General features: G+C 46.8%; 1 protein-coding gene across 1 annotated transcript in view; it reads right to left on the bottom strand.

Moving 5' to 3' along the window:
- LOC139265737 (protocadherin-11 X-linked-like) overlaps positions 1–16,622 on the bottom strand; it is a 578,096-nt gene that overhangs the window by 17,655 nt on the left and 543,819 nt on the right. The window lies entirely within an intron of this gene.

Here is a 16,622-nt window from a genome sequence, read left to right as displayed (position 1 = left end):
AACACGGTCCATTGTCGCTGACAAGGATGTCGAGCAAGCCATAGGTGGTGAACATGGCCCGGAGGCTTTCAATGGTGGCTGTGGACGTGCTGGATGAAATGATTACGCACTCAATCCATTTGGAGTAAGCATCCACTACTACTAAAAACGTCTTTTCCAGAAAGAGGCCGGCAAAATCTACATGGATCCTGGACCACGGTTTGGAGGGCCGTGACCACAGACTCAGTGGAGCCTCCCTTGGTGCAAGTGTTGCACTGATGCACGCATGACTTCAAGTCCGAGTCAATGCTGGGCCACCAAATATGCGACCTGGCAACTGCCTTCATCATGACAATGCCTGGGTGAGTACTGTGTAGGTCGCGTATAAACATTTCCCTGCCTTTTTTTGGCAAAACCACGCGATTAACTCCATAAGGGACAATCCAACTGGATGGACATTTCATCTTTGCATCGGTGAAACGGCTTAATTTCATCTTGCATTTCCCTGGGAATGGCCATCAGTTCCCATTGAGGACGCAACTCTTTACTACTGATAGCACAGGATCCTGGCTGGTCCAGGTCCTGATCTGGCAAGCTGTGACGGGTGAACCCTCGCTCTCAAAAGCATCCATGACCAGGTCTGCGGGCCACGCTATTTCAACCCCAGTGGTGGGTAATGGTAGCCGGCTGAGAGCATCGGCACAGTTTTCAGTGCTTGGTCTGTAGCAGATAATATAGCCATAAGCGGATAATGTTAGTGCCCTTCTTTGGATGCGGGACGAAGCATTGGTGTTTCTACCTTTGCTCTCTGAAAACAGCGAAATGCGTGGTTGGTGGTCAGTTTCAAGCTCAAACCGAAGTCCAAATTGGTATTGGTGCATTTTCTTAACCCCATATACACATGCTAACACCTCTTTCTCGACCATACTATCGGCTCTCTCAGCCTTAGACAGACTTCTAGACGCATATGCAACCGGTTGGAGGTTACCCGATACATTGGCTTGCTGTAACACACAGCCGACCCCGTATGATGAGACATCACAAGCTAGCACTAAATGTTCACATGGGTCATAGTGTACAAGTAACTTATTTGAACATAGCAGCTTCCTAGCCTTCTCAAAGGCTGTGTCTTGAGATTTGCCCAAACCCACTTGTCACCCTTACATAGCAACATGTGCAAAGGCTTTAACAACGTGCTCAACCCGGGTAGAAAGTTACCAAAATAATTGAGGAGTCCCAGGAACGAAAGCAGCTCCGTCACATTCTGTGGTCTGGTTGAATTCTTGATGGCCTCTGTCTTTGAGTCTATGGGCCTGATGCTGTCTGCTGTGATTTTTCTCCCCAAAAAATCGACTTCTGGTGCCAGGAAAACATACTTGGAGCATTTCAGTCTGAGTCCCACTCTGTCTAGGCGACTTAGAACCTCTTCCAGGTTGTGTAGGTGTTCGATGGTGCCACGACCGGTGATCAGGATGTCGTCTTGAAACACAACGGTGCGCGCAACAGATTTCAGCAAACTCTCCATGTTTCTCTGGAAAATGGCTGCAGACGAGCGAATCCCGAAAGGACACCTGTGGTATATTAATAGCCCTTTGTGTGTGTTGATGCACGTCAGTCTTATCAAAGATTCAGCCAGCTCCTGTGTCATTTAAGCAGAGGTTAGGTCCAACATGGTGAACGACTTCCCCCCCACTAACGTTGCGAACAGGTCATCCGACTTGGGCAGCGGGTACTGGTCCTGTAGTGAGACTCAGTTAATCGTTACCTTGTAGTCTCCACAGATTCTGACCGTGCTAACACTTTTCAACACTGGAACAACTGGACTGGCCCACTCGTTGAACTCGACTGGCGATATGATTCCTTCGCGTTGGAGTCTGTCCAGTTCGATGTCGACTTTCTCCTTCATCATGTACGAAACCGCCCTAGCATTGTGATGGACGGGCCGTGCATCGGGGCCGAGATGGATCTGTACCTTGGCACCTGTGAAGTTGCCAATGTCTGGTTCGAATAGCGAGGGAAACTTGCTCAGCACATGAGCACATGAGGCATCATCCACTGAAGATAGTGCTTTAATGTTGTTCCAATTCCATCTAGTCTTTTCTAGCCAGCTTCTGCCGAACAGCATTGGGTTATTGCCTGGAACAATCCACAATGATAGGTCATGCACAGCTCCATCATACGATACCTTCACTGACGCACTTCCAGTGACTGGTATGAGCTCTTTGGTGTAGGTACGCAGCTTTGCATTAATTGGACTCAGTTTGGGTCTTTGTGCCTTATTGCCCCACAGTTTCTCGAAAGTCTTCTGGCTCATTATTGACTGACTCGTACCTGTGTCCAACTCCATGGATACTGAAACTCTATTTAATTTGACTTTCGGCATTATAGGAGAGCTCTTGGTATTGAGGGTATGTACCCCTTACACTTCTTCCTCGGGTTGATCCGCGCCGGATCAATCATCCTCTGCCATGTGGTATGTCACAGTACCTTTGCACATTCGCTGGAGGTGCCCCATTGTTGCACAGCCTTTGCACACGTAGTGCTTGAATCGACATTGACAGGCCCGATGATTACTCCTGGATTCACATTCACCCCTGATGGTGGACTCTGAGTCATCAGAGGTCTTGCAGCCACAGACGTATAGACCCTGCCATATGCAGTTCGGCCTGCTAGCGACGTCATTTTATGCACAGTACTTGCCAGTGAACTTCGATGTTGAGAAGATATCTGTTTGGTGTTATCGTCCGTGGCCACGCCTGGGCGATTGTGGTGGCCCTACTCAGGTCTAGGGTTTCGGCAGCCAGCAGCTTGCGAAGAATGACCTCGTGGCTGATGTCCAGCATGAAAAAGTCCCGCAGCATTTCCCCCAACACAGCTCCAAAATCGCAAGGTCCCGTGAGGCGTCTCAGGTTGGCGACATAATCCGCCACGTCCTGGCCCCCGGAGCGATGGTGCGTGTAAAAACGATATCTGGCCATGAAGATACTCTCCTTCTGCTTGAGGTGGTCCCAAACCAGCATGCACAACTCTGTATTTTTCTTCTTCGTTGGTTTTGTCGGTGCGAGCAGATTCTTGATGAGGCTGTATATTTTAGGCCCACAGACGGTGAGGAGAACCGTCCTGTGCTTGACCCTGTTAGCGTCTCCTTCCAGCGTGTTGGCCACAAAGTACTGGTCGAGGCGCTCGATGAAGGCTTTCCAATCATCACCCTCTATGAATCTCATTCCAATGGCAGCCATGGTTGCGTGAAGGCTCATATTCTGTTACTCATCGCCAATTATTAAGTATACAAGAACTCCACGGGGCTGAGTACAGTGAGCTAAACTTAGTGTGACCTTAGTCTTCTTTATTACAACTCCAGAGTGCCTAAACAACATGGCAGCCAACCTTTTATACTGGCCCTGCACGTGTGTGCAGGTGACCATTAGGACTCCAACTGTCCCGCCCTCTGGTGTCAAGTATTACATACATAACATCCCCCATCAGTGGAAACAGCCTCTCTGCATCCACCTTGTCAAGCCCCCTCATAATTGCATACATTTCGATAAGATCATCTCTCATTCTTCTGAATTTCAATGAGTAGAGACCCAACCTACCCTACCTTTCCTCATAAGTCAACCCCCTCATCCCCAGAATCAACCTAGTGAACCTTCTCTGAACTGCCTCCAAAGCAAGTATATCCTTTCGTAAATATGGAAACCAAAATGCACGCAGTATTTCAGGTGTGGCCTCACCAATACTTTATATAGCTATAGCAAGACTTCCCTGCCTTTGCAGTAAAGGCCAAGATACCACTGGCCTTCCTGTTCACTTGCTGTACCTGCATACTTTTGTGTTTCATGCACAAGTACCCCCAGGTCCCGCTGCACTGTGGCACTTTGCAATCTTTCTCCATTTAAATAATAACTTGCTCTTTGATTTTTTTCTGCCAAAGTGCATGACCTCACATTTTCCAACATTTCCATCTGCCAAATTTTTGCCCACTCACTTAGCCTGTCTTTGTCCTTTTGCAGATTTTTTGTGTCCTCCTCACCCATTGCTTTTCCTGTGGGAGTGCCTATGATGATGATGCAATATAAATCTGACAAATTTGATAAAATTTAATAAAATATGAGAAAAAGTTATTTTCAGGAACTATTGGATTTGAATGCACCAAGTAAGGCTGCATAGCTCACAAGGTACAGAGTCGTAAGTTATGAAGGTCACTTATTTGTGATTACTTTCCCCAGACCCTTAAATTTTGTTCTCTTTTTCCTCTTCTGATGGCGTGATTCTTTCCTTGCGAACAGTTTTTCATGTCTAGGCTCAGAGATCAAAAGCATGATTTACATCTTCGTGCCAGAGGAAGGTCAGTGAGAAACCTCTGCCCGGCATCCCATCCCCGACTCATTCTCCTGGCTCAGGGCTGTTTATGTATGCAGGATGAGGGCCCATTGGGACTAAATGGAGACCTAGCAAAGGTCAGTGTTTGGGGCCCTACTGAGCCTTCTCCCTCCAAAAGGAACATCATGGACTTCCCATCACTGTCCCAGGGATTACTGCGACCCTCCTCGCGAGAGATTCGTGGATCAATGGTGCCAGCGGAGGAAGACAGGGAAATTAGTCAGGTTGCAGATCCCCACCATAGCATTGTCATTTACATGCGGTACAATGATGAATGGATGGCCAAAGGCTTTCCCTGTGGGGTTGGGATGGGGGGGCGGAGCCGGGGATGGAGGGGGTAGTTGGTGACGAAGTAAATCAATGTCAGGGCAGGGCTGGGGTGGTAGGCCTCTCCATTCAATTTACCTTGATTTTTTTTCCACAAACCACCTGATTTCAGGTGGTCTAGTGGAGGAAAATACAGCCCAAGATATCATAACTGATGTCTTCCAGCCTGCCAGTTTAAACTCCTCCCCTCCTTTTACATGACCTTGGCAGCATGATTTAGAGCTCACTACCATGTGGGGGACAGAGCATAAGGACATAAGAAATAGGAGCAGGATTAGGCCACCTGGCCCCTCGAGTCATGGCTGATCTGATCACGGACTCGCTCCACTTCACTGCCCGCTCCCCATAGCCCTTTATTTTCCTTTTGCTCAAAAATCTGTCTTTCTCCGCCGTAAATATATTCAATGGATCGGCCTCCACAATTCTGTGGGGCAGAGAATTCGACAGATTTATAACCCTCTGAGAGAAGAAATTCTTCCTCATTTCAGTTTAAAATGGGCAATCCCTTATTCTGAGACTATGTCCCATAGTTTTAATTCCCCCTATGAGTGGAAATATCCTCTCTGCATCCACCTTGTCGAGCTCCCTCATTATCTTGTATGTTTCGATAAGATCACCTCTCATTCTTCTGAACTCCAGAGTAGTGGCCAAACCTACTCAACCTTTCCTCATAAATCAACCCCATCTCTGGAATCAACCTAATGAACCTTCTCTGAACAGTCTCCAATGCAACTATATCCTTCCTTAAATACGGAGACCAAAACTGTACGCAATACTCTAGGTGTAGCCTCACCAATACCCTGTACAGTTGTAGCAAGACTTCTTTGTTTTTATACTCCAACCCCCTTGCAATAAAGGCCAACATTCCATTTGCCTTCCTAATCACTTGCTCTACCTGCATACTAACTTTGTGTTTCATGCACAAGGACCCCCAAGTTCCTCTGTACTGCAGTACTTTTAAAATGTTTCTCCATTTAAATTGTATTTTGCTTTTCTATTTATTCTGCCAAAGTTGATAACCTCACATTTTCCCACGTTATATTCCATCTGCCAAATTTTTGCCCACTCACTTAGCCTGTCGATATCCCTTTGCAGATTTCTTGTGTCCGCCTCACAATTTGCTCTCCCACCCATCTTTGTGTCATCAACAAACTTGGCTACATTACACTCGGTCCCTTCATCCAAGTCATCAATATAGATTGTAAATAGTTGAGGCCCCAGCACCGATCCCTGCGGCACCCCACTATTTACTGTTTGCCAACCAGAAAATGACCCATTTATCCTGACTCTCTGTTTTCTGTTAGTTAGCCAATCCTCTATCCATGCTAATATATTACCCCCAACACCGTGAACGTTTACCTTTTATGTGGCACCTTATTAAATGCCTCTGGAAATCCAAAAACACTACATTCACTCTGCTCATTTCATCCTCAAAAAACGGCAGTAAATTTGTCAAACATGATGTTCCTTTCATAAAACCATGCTGACTCTGCTTGATTGAATCATGCTTTTCCAAATGTCCTGCTACTGTTTCCTTAATAATGGACTCCAGCATTTTTCCAACGACAGATGTTACGCTAACTGGTCTATAGTTTCCTGCTTTCTGTCTGCCTTCTTTTTTAAATAGATGCGTTACATTTGTGGTTTTCCAATCTGCTGGGACCTCCCAGAATCCAGAGAATGTTGTTAGATAATGCTGTTAGATCCACTATCTCTGCAGCCACTTCTTTTATGATCCTAGGATGCAAGCCAATAGGTCCAGGGGACTTGTCTGCCTTTAGTCCCATTATTTTACCGAATACTACTTCTTTAGTGATAGTGATTGTATTAAGTTCCTCCCTCCTTATAGCCCCTTGATTGTCCACAATTGGGATATTTTTAGTGTCTTCTGCCGTGAAGACCAATACAAAATATTTGTTCAAAGTCTCTGCCATTTCCTTGTTCCCCATTAATTCCCCAGTCTCATCCTCTAAGGGACCAACATTTGCTATTGCCATTCTTTTCCTTTTTATGTACCTGTAAAACTCTTGCTATCTGTTTTTATATTTTATGCAAGTTTGCTTTCATAATCTATCATCCCTCTCTTTATTATCTTTTTAGTCATTCTTTGCTGGCTTTTAAAAGTTTTCCAATCCTCTGGCCTCCCACTAATCTTGGCCACTTTGTATACCATCCCTCATTTCCTTAGTTCGCCACAGATGGTTATCCCTTCTCTTACAGTTTTTCCTTCTCATTGGGATATATTTTTCTTGAGAGTTATGAAATATTTCCTTAAATGTCTGCCACTGCTCATCAACCGTCCCACACTTTAATCTATTTTTCCAGTCCATTTCAGCCAACTCTGCCTTCATATCTTTGTAGTCTCCTTTGTTTAAGCTTAGAACACTGGTTTGAGATTCAACTTTCTCATCCTGCAACTGAATTTGAAATTGAACCTGAACCATGCTATGGTCACTCATTTCTAGAGGATCCTTTACTAGGAGATCATTTATTAATCCTGTTTCATTACACAGTAGCAGATCTAAGATAGCCTGCTCCCTGGTTGGTTCCACAACATATTTTTCAAGGACTCTATCCCGGATACACTCTATGAACTTTTCCTCAAAGCTACCCTGGCCAAGTTGCTTTGTCCAATCAAGATGAAGCATAAAATCATCCATGATTATTGCCATTCCTTTTTTACAAGCCTCAATTATTTCTTGATTTATACTCGGTCCAACAGGCTACTGTTAGGGGGCCTATAGACTATGCCCACCAGCGACATTTTCCCCTTATTATTCCTTATCCTTATCCCCAAACTGATTCAACATCTTGATCTTCTGTGCCAATATCATTTCTCACTAACGCACTGATCTCCCTTTATTAACAGAGCTACCCCACCTTCTTTTCCTTTCTGTCTGTCCTTCTGAATTGTCAAATACCTCTGAATATTTAGTTCTCAACCTTGGTCACCTTGCAACCACATCTCTCCAATGGCTATCAAAGCATACCCATTTATATCTATTTATGCCGTCAACTCATTTATTTTATTATGAATGCTGCGTGTATTCAGATAAAGAGCTTTTTAATTTGTTTTTTTTAACCATTTTTTCCTGCTTTTACCCCACTTTTTGATACACTTTTATGTTTATACATTCTGTCCCATTCTGTCACACTCTGGTTTTTATTTCCCCGGTGCTACCCTGCTTTATTGCCTTCTCCTTATTCTTTGACTTTTTACATTTCTGCTCACCTGAACCCTCTCCCCCGCCACCCCCCACCCCCACACTAATTAGTTTAAAGCCCTCTCTAGTTATTCGATTTGCCAGGACCCTAGTCCCAGCACAGTCTAAGTGGAGCCCGTCCCAATGGAACAGCTCCCTCTTACCCCAGTACTGGTGCCAGGGTCCCACGAACCAAAACCCATTTCTCCCACGCCAGTCTTTGAGCCACATGTTTAACTATCAGTCAAGTCCAATCCCATTCTTAATAAATGTCCACACATATACACTTTTCAACTGGGCTCATTGGTTAACAATCAGGAGCAGGAACAATCGCTGAATTTTTCCTCAATAGCCCAGAGGCAGTGAGGCCAATTTATTGCCCCTAACTGCTACCGCACCTAAGATCACCAACAATCTTAGCACAATCCAGAATCAAACCCACGGCTTCTAACCTGGATGGAGTAGTGTCTTATCGCAAGGCCATCAGAAGCGCTTTGCCTGTGAGCTTAAACATTTGATGGTCCAATGAATAAATGTAATACATGGTGTAGCAGTGATGCTTACGATGCTCTGGCTGGGTTGCGGAAACCAACCACGTTGCAGGTAACAGTGGGAGCATTACAACTGGCCACAGCACCCTTGGGTGAGAGAGAAAGAGCACTGGTCTGAAGTCCTATTACTTGGAAACTCCTGCTGCACATGTCGTATAGTGTAAGTGTATAATGTAGTGTGCTCTTATGAAAGGTCATCAACCTGAAACATTAACTCTGTTTCTCGTCCTCAGATGCTTCCTGACCTGCTGAGCATTTCTAGCATTTTCGTTTTTTATTTGAGATTTTCAGCATCCGCAGTATTTCACTTTTGTATGTAGTGTATAGACATGTGTATGTGTTTTCATCAGTTACAGTGACATAAAAAATACTGGACCATTGCAGAAGGGTTGCAGACAGGCTGATGGCAGTCATGTTATGCCCCCCTCCTGTATGACTTTTAAGCACAACTGAGATCTTCTAGCCTGACGGCTTAATCTCCTCCCCTCCTTACATATGACCTCGGCAGCATGATTTAGGGCTCACTAATGGCCTGGCACTAATCCAACTCGTTACATTTAAAAGTTATTCACATCTCACTACGGCAACCCATTTACTGTCAAACCTAATTTCTGAATCGGCTGCATGAGATGGAGTGGCTGCTCGTGAATATGTGGGAATTATCCTGGAATGGACCACGAGATAGTTGGAAAAAGAGGGCCCAAGTTTCGGGCCGCGCCGCCCATTTTTCGCGACACAAAGTGCGCCTAAAAAAACCTCACCTATTCTCCGGCTCCCTGCAGGCCCTCTGGAGCTGGGCGCAGCACAGCACAAGCTGTGGCCGGGGCCTCTGCACATGCGCGCTACAGTGGACGCGCATGTGCAGTAGCTCCAGGCGCCCAAAACTATGTGGGAGGGGCCCGAAGCACGCAGCCCCTAGCCCTGGCCGAATGGCCTCACTGGGGCTGCGTGCTTAAGGCTGCCTCCCACCCGACCGGAGCCGACCCGACTTGACTCCCGCTCCCCGGACCGGACCCCCACTCTCCCCCCGCCCACCCCACCGCCCCAGCGACCCGACCTCCGCTCCCGCCCCGATTCCCCTCTGCCCCCCGGCAACCTGACCTCCGCTCCCCCCGACCCGACCCGACCTCCGCTCCCCCCCGACCCGATCTCCGCTCCCCCACCCGACCCGACCTCCGCTCCCCCCCCGACCCGACCTCCGCTCCCCCCCCGACCCGACCTCCGCGACTCTTCCCCCCCACCTGAGACTCTCCTCCCTCCCCCCCAAGACTCTCCTCCCCCCCCGCCCCGAGACTCTCCTCTCCTCCCCCGAGATTCTCCTCCTCCCTCCCCCCCCCACTCCCCCGAGACTCTTCCCCCCCTCCCCGACCCAACCCGATCTCCGCGACTCTTCCCCCCCGTGACTCTTCCCCCCCCCCAACTCTCTCCCCCCTCCATGACTCTCTCTCCCCCCTCCACGACTCTCCCCCCCTCCCCCGACCTCCGCGACTCTCTCTCCCCCCGATCTCCCCCCTCCCCGACCTCCGCGACTCTCTTCGCCCCCCTCGATCTCCCCCCCTCCCCGACCTCCGCGACTCTCTCCCCCCCGATCTCCACGTCCCCCCCCCCAATCTCCGTGACCAACCCCGATCTCCGTGACCCCCCCACCGATCTCCGTGACCCCCCACCGATCTCCGCGACCCCTCCCCGCCCTCCCCGACCTGAGACCAGATGCCACCTACCTGTAAATCCAGCACGAAGTCTTGGGCCCGGCCGTTCAGCCTCCTTCACTCCTCCACCCCGCCCCTCTCCTCTCCCCCACCTCCCCCCACCCCCCTCTACCCCCCACCCTCTACCTCCCTCCTCCTTTCTCCTCCACCCCCTTCTCCCCCCCCCTCGCTGTCAGAAACACAGACACTGACAGACAGAGAGTGAGAGACACACACACAGACAGACAGAGAGATAGAGACACTGACAGAGACACACTGGGGGGGCCGTCCCAGCACGCTGTTGGAGGACTCCCGGTGCTGCAGTCGGTAAGTAGAACATGTTTTATTTATTGATTTTTTAATTTTTTATTAATTTTTTTGATTTATTTATTGGTTGATTTATTGATGTATTTATCATTTATTATTGATGATGGCTTTTAATTTGTAAAACTGAAGTGTTTAATGTTTGTAAACTTCCCTTTAAACACCATCCCCGCCCCCGCCCCCCCCCCCCCATTCCCTACGCCTGATTTGTAACCTACGCCTGATTTTCTAAGTGTAGACAAGGTTTTTCTGAGTGTACAAAAATTTACACTTACTCCATTCTAAGTTAGTTTGGAGTATGTTTTCACTGCCTAAACTTTCAAACCGGGTGTAAGTGGCCGGACACGCACCTTTTTGAAAAAAAAATCAGTTCCAAACTGAAACTGTTTTAACTGACTAGAACTGGAGCAAACTAAATGCTGAGAATTCAAATTTTTAAGATGCTCCATTCTAAACCAGTTGCTCCAAAAAAACAGGAGCAACTCAGACCAAAACTTGGCCCCAGAGATACTGCAGCTTAGCCGTGGTTACTAGATGGAAATGCAGAACCACTTTTAAAGGCATGTATAATTTAAACAACTGTTAGGGATTTATGAAAACCCAAAGATGATGTTTGAATGATATACAAATCTTCTTGAGTAGTTTCATATTTATTTTGTAAATAAGTTCTTTATAAAAGGATTTGTGAATTTGCTATTAATAACGTTCAGTGGAAATCTTCCTTTAAGACGTGGTTTACAACGATAGCTCCTAACCTGAAAGACTCGCTGACTTTGGAAACAGAATGTAACCTAATGATCAGCATTTCGATAAAGTTGGATTTTATACAGAATGGTAGACTGGTCATTATTAGAACTCTGGGAAAAAGGGCACATAACCTACTCAGTAACTGAGTTTAAACCATTCAACTATGCAAGTGAACATGAGAGAGTAGGTAAACCATTATATCAAAGAGAAAGGTACATCAACAAACAGCTGAGGACACCCAGCAGGTACAGAACAGTGCGCATAGGCTGTATGTGCATAATATGTATGTCCGCATTAGTGTCAGCCATGGTTTAGTGGTAGCACTCTCGCCTCTGAATTGGAAGGTTGTGGTAGGTCGAGCCCCACTCTAGGGACTTGAGTAGATAAACAAGGCTGTACTGAGGGAGTGCTCCACTGTTGGAGATGCCGACTTTCGGATGAGTTGTTAAACTGAGGCCCCAAAAGTTCCCATGGCACTATTCCAAGAACAGCAGGGGAGGTCTCACCATTGTGCTGGCCCATATTTGTCCCTCAACTAACATCACTAAAACAGATTATCTTGTCGTTATCACATTGCTGTTTGTGGAACCTTGCTGGATGCAAATTGGCTCTCACATTTCCTACATTACAACAGTGCCTCATTGGCTATAAAGCACATTGGGACATCCCAAGGTTGTGAAAGGCACTATATAAATGCAAGTCTTTCTTTTACCTTTCATTTGCTCACCCCAGTCTGCTTCATCTAGTGCGCAATACGAAGCTACCAGCCTCACACTGATTCACTGTATCCAGTGAGCAGTATAAAATTGACAATCTTTGAATCTATAGCCTAGATTTTAACTCCTGGCAGGAGTTCTTCAGGTGGGGGCCAAGGCAGGTGGAAAACTATCTGCCTTCCACCCCCCTGTTCCTCCTACATCATGAGCCTGGGAGATTTTAACATGTTGGCCATAAGTCTTCTGAAACTGGTTGGATTCCCTATCCGGTAGATGGGAGCTGGATCTTGGGTGGCAGGAAATCATCAAGATCCACGGCATAGCCCTGGACAACGTGGGCCACTTTCCATACCTCGGGAGCCTATTATCAGCAAGGGCAGACATTGACGACAAGGTTCAACACCGCCTCCAGTGCGCCAGCGCAACCTTCGGCCACCTGAGGAAGAGAGTGTTTGAAGATCAGGCCCACAAATCTGGCACCAGGCTTATGGTCTACAGGGCTATAGTGATACCCGCCCTCCTATATGGTTCAGAGACATGGACCGTATGCAGTAAGACATCTCAAATCTCTGGAGAAATACCACCAACGATGTCTCTGCAAGATCCTGCAAATCCCCTGGGAGGACAGACACACCAACGTTAGTGTCCTCGATCAGGCCAACATCCCCAGCATCGAAGCACTAACCACACTCGACCAGCTCTGTTGGGCGGGCCACATTGTTCACATGCCTGACACAAGACTCCCAAACCAAGCGCTCTACTCAGAACTCCTACACGGAAAGCGAGCCCCAGGTGGTCAGAGGAAACGTTTCAAGGACGCTCTCATAGCCTCCTTGATAAAATGCAACATTCCCACCGACACCTGGGAGTCCCTGGCCAAAGACCGCCCTCAGTGGAGGAAGAGCATCCGGGAGGACGCTGAGCACCTCGAGTCTCATCGCCGAGAACATGCAGAAACCAAGCAGAGGCAGCGGAAGGAGCGTGTGGCAAAGCAGTTCCACGCACTCTTTCCATCAACCACTGTCTGTCCCACCTGTGACAGAGATTGTAATTCCCATATTGGACTGTTCAGTCACCTAAGAACACACTTTTAGAGTGGAAGCAAGTCTTCCTTGATTTCGAGGGGCTGCCTATGATGATGATGGCAGGAAGCCACTGCCAGAGACCCGAAGGCCAAATAAGTGGATGGAGGGAGGGTCGGAAGGGCCACATGGTCGGGGAGGCGGAGGGGGGTGGGGTGGGAGGATTAGGAAGCCTGGGGCAGGTGAGGTCTAAATTTTCTTTGTGAGGCAGGGAGAATTAGGAGTGCTCCCCCCTGACCCAGAGGAGGCAAAAAGTAAATTTAAATTGATTATTTTTCTGGGCCTCTTCTGGCCCTGGATCTACTTACTACCAGGTTGACCTAGCAGAGAAGCCACAATAGCCTGGGGTTAAAATTACATTCAGGGCCCAATAACATCATCTGCTTATTTAAAGCAGGACCAGTAATGGTGTGCATTTAAATCTCACATAGTCAGCTAAGTACCAAATGTGATGAATGCTGAACAAACACATAAGGCATAGCTGTTGTTTGAAACACTGCTGCTTAAGTTAATTTGCGTAATCTCCTGCCCTTTCCACAGCAGACCCAACGTCTTCCATTTCTCTGGGTATTTCCCTCCCGTCTTCTCTTTTCCAGATGGAGTATCTGTGTTTCAGAACCTCACACAGTGAACAGAAGCTTTCTGTGGCTTCCTTTGTGGCTGCTCTCCCCAACAGCAACAGCTTAAACAGCACCACACAAAGTAGGTACAAGACAGTTGCCCTGCATGCCCTGCATGACCTTACTCGTGTATTTTTTTTTAATATGTCCCAATTAAACAATGTCTACTGTCCAATGAACAGAAAAAAATGTACACAGTTCTGATTTCCTGCCACTAGATGTTGCTTGTGTACTTTGTGAATATTTTCCAAAGCAGTATTTATAAAGTGCCTTGCAGACAGCTGGTGGCATGTCCGAAACGATATTACACTGGGATTTTTCAGGACATATTATCACTCCACAAAGGGGTCGATTTTCAAATATTGCGCCTTTCTCATCCCATTAATTGTTATTTTCAGTGATATATTGGCAGGACTCCCAGATCCTGATCAAACTTTTGTCAAAATGTTTCTGTGCACCATACTGTCAAAAATTAAATATAGTCTAATAATGCAATTTTACTCCTTTACATTAAAAAAACCTTTGAGACCAAGTGCAGTTCATTCCACCCGAGTTCAAATACTTTAGTCTATTGGATGAATGCTGATCTGGACTGATAGTTGTAAGGCAGAACAATGTTTTTAGTATAGTTTTCTATGTGCCCAGAAGTCTTTGCATTATCCAAAAGTCTTGTGCTTGCAAAGGTGTACACTATATTAATATTTAAATGACTTTAAATTCTGTAAATAATACATGTATACTATTTGTGTTTTTCCTGTTACTATCAGGACAAAGAAAAAGATGGTGCCAGTTAAGGCTTCTACAACTTAGTTTAATTCAAGTTTAATTCAATGTAAACTTTTAAATCAATCATTTCATCTGGAGTTGGTTATGGAGTGGGGGCAGGGTGAGGCAAACACTTCATAGAGTAGTGCCTGAGAAAATCAAAGCTGGAAATGATTTTATGGGCTGAAATTTCTCTCCACCCGAAATGGGGCAGATAATTCAAATTAAATTAATACTCTCCGCCCGAATCCATGGGGCAGAGAATAGAGGGAAATTGGCCTCTTTCATTTTTCTGGCCAGTGATTGAGGCGGCTGAGGGACGGAAGTGCTTTGGGAGCGGGGCGGAAGGCGGGCGGTGTCATCAGCACTGCGTTGAGCATGTCAGCATGGCTCTGACACGTAGCAACGTCCCTCCCCTTCAGTTAAATGTCAGGCTGAACCCATGGCCGCCATTGTCAGGCTGACTGCAGTCGTCCGACAATTAAAATAAAATGTCAGCCGTGGTGGGGCGCCCTCCCCTTTAAGGGCGGACGTGCCGCCCAGTCACTCGCAACTTCCCGCCTGAAAAAGCCGTCACTGGCAGCTCCGCTCCCGCAGAGCAATTTCCCTCGCGGGGCAGAAAGGGGTTGAGGGCAATTTCAAATGGGTCAGACCACCCGCCTGCCCCTGGTCAGAAAGGCCTTACCGCCCCATTACCACCTGAAAGGGAAGAGCTTTGCTATGCGTCAGCGCCTCTTAGAGACGGTAATTAATCTTAAAGAGTGGGGCAATTTTGACCCCTGTGTCTTCTTCCTGGTGCATTTACCCACTGAGCTTTAGGGGGTAAAAGGTTCTTGTATGGAAAGGTAAAATAGTAAGAATGAGGGTATCGTAAAATGCATGGTAAAACTTAGTGATAGCACTTGATGTGACTGTCCAAACTTTCTCATAGGATCCTTACAAATCAATAACGAGAGCAGAATTCATCCCCAGTAGCCTGCACTGTGTTTGATTGCAGTTTTTATATGTAAAATGATAGTGTTCTAGTACATTGCCTCAGCCATTCCCAACAACTGGAATGGTGGCATAATGGTTATGTTACTGGACGAGAATCCAGAAGTCTGAACTAATGATCTGGAGAGATGCATTCAAATCCCAACACATGGAATTTAAATTCAGTTAATTAAATAAATCTGGAATGAAAAGCTAACTAAAACCCATGAAATTAATGGATTGTCATACAAACCCAACTTCAGGAAAGGAAATCTCCCATCCTTATCCGATGTGGCCTATGTGTGACTCCAGACCCACAGCAATGTGGTTGACTCTTAACTGCCCTTTGAAATGGCAACTCTGTTGTATTAAACTACTAATTTTAATAAGAATAAAACTGGACCACCCAACATCGATCCAGGTATGGGAATTGAACACAGCACAGGCACACCCAGCTAAATCACCCCTGCAAAGTCCTTCTCATTAGCATCTGGAGACCTGTGCCACAATTGGGGGGGCTGTGCCACAGACTAGTCATAGTCACAGAATCATACCTTTCAACCAAAGTCCCAAAATCCTCCAACACCAACCCTGGGTATGTCCTATTCCAGCGACAGGACAGATCCACCAGAGGTGGTGGTACAGTCAGAAAGCACTGGTCCTGGGAGTCCTCAACATTAACTCCTGTCAAACATGGGCAAAGAAACCTCCTGCTGATTACTACCTACCGTCCTCCCTCAGCTGATGAATCAGTACTCCTCCATGTTGAACACCATTTGGAAGAAGCACTGAGAGTAGCAAGGGCATAGAATGTAGTCTGGGAGGGGGACTTCAATCTTCATCACCAAGAGTGGCTCGGTAGCACCACCACTGACCGAGCTGGCTGGGTCTTGAAGGACATATCTGCCAGACTGGGCTTGCAGCAGACAGTGAGAGAACCAACATGAAGGAATAAACTACTTGACCTCGTCCTCACCAATCTACCTGTCGCAGATGCATCTGTCCATGACAGTATTGGTAGCAGTGACTACCACAGTCATAGTGGAGACGAAGTCCCATCTTCACACTGAGGACACCCTCAAATGTGTTGTATGGCACTACTATTGTGCTAAATGGGATAGATTCAGAAAAGTTCTAGTGGCTCAAAACTGGGCATTCATGATATGCTATGCCGTCAGCAACAACAGAATTATGTTCCACCACAATCTGTAACTTCATGGCCTGGCATATCCCTCACCTTACCTTTACCATCAAGCCATGGGCCA

The sequence above is a fragment of the Pristiophorus japonicus genome, chromosome 6 (assembly GCF_044704955.1).
Source record: "Pristiophorus japonicus isolate sPriJap1 chromosome 6, sPriJap1.hap1, whole genome shotgun sequence".
Classification (NCBI taxonomy): Eukaryota; Metazoa; Chordata; class Chondrichthyes; family Pristiophoridae; genus Pristiophorus; species Pristiophorus japonicus.
The sequence above is the reverse complement of the archived record's forward strand: the minus strand, read 5'-3'. Positions and strand labels throughout refer to the sequence as shown.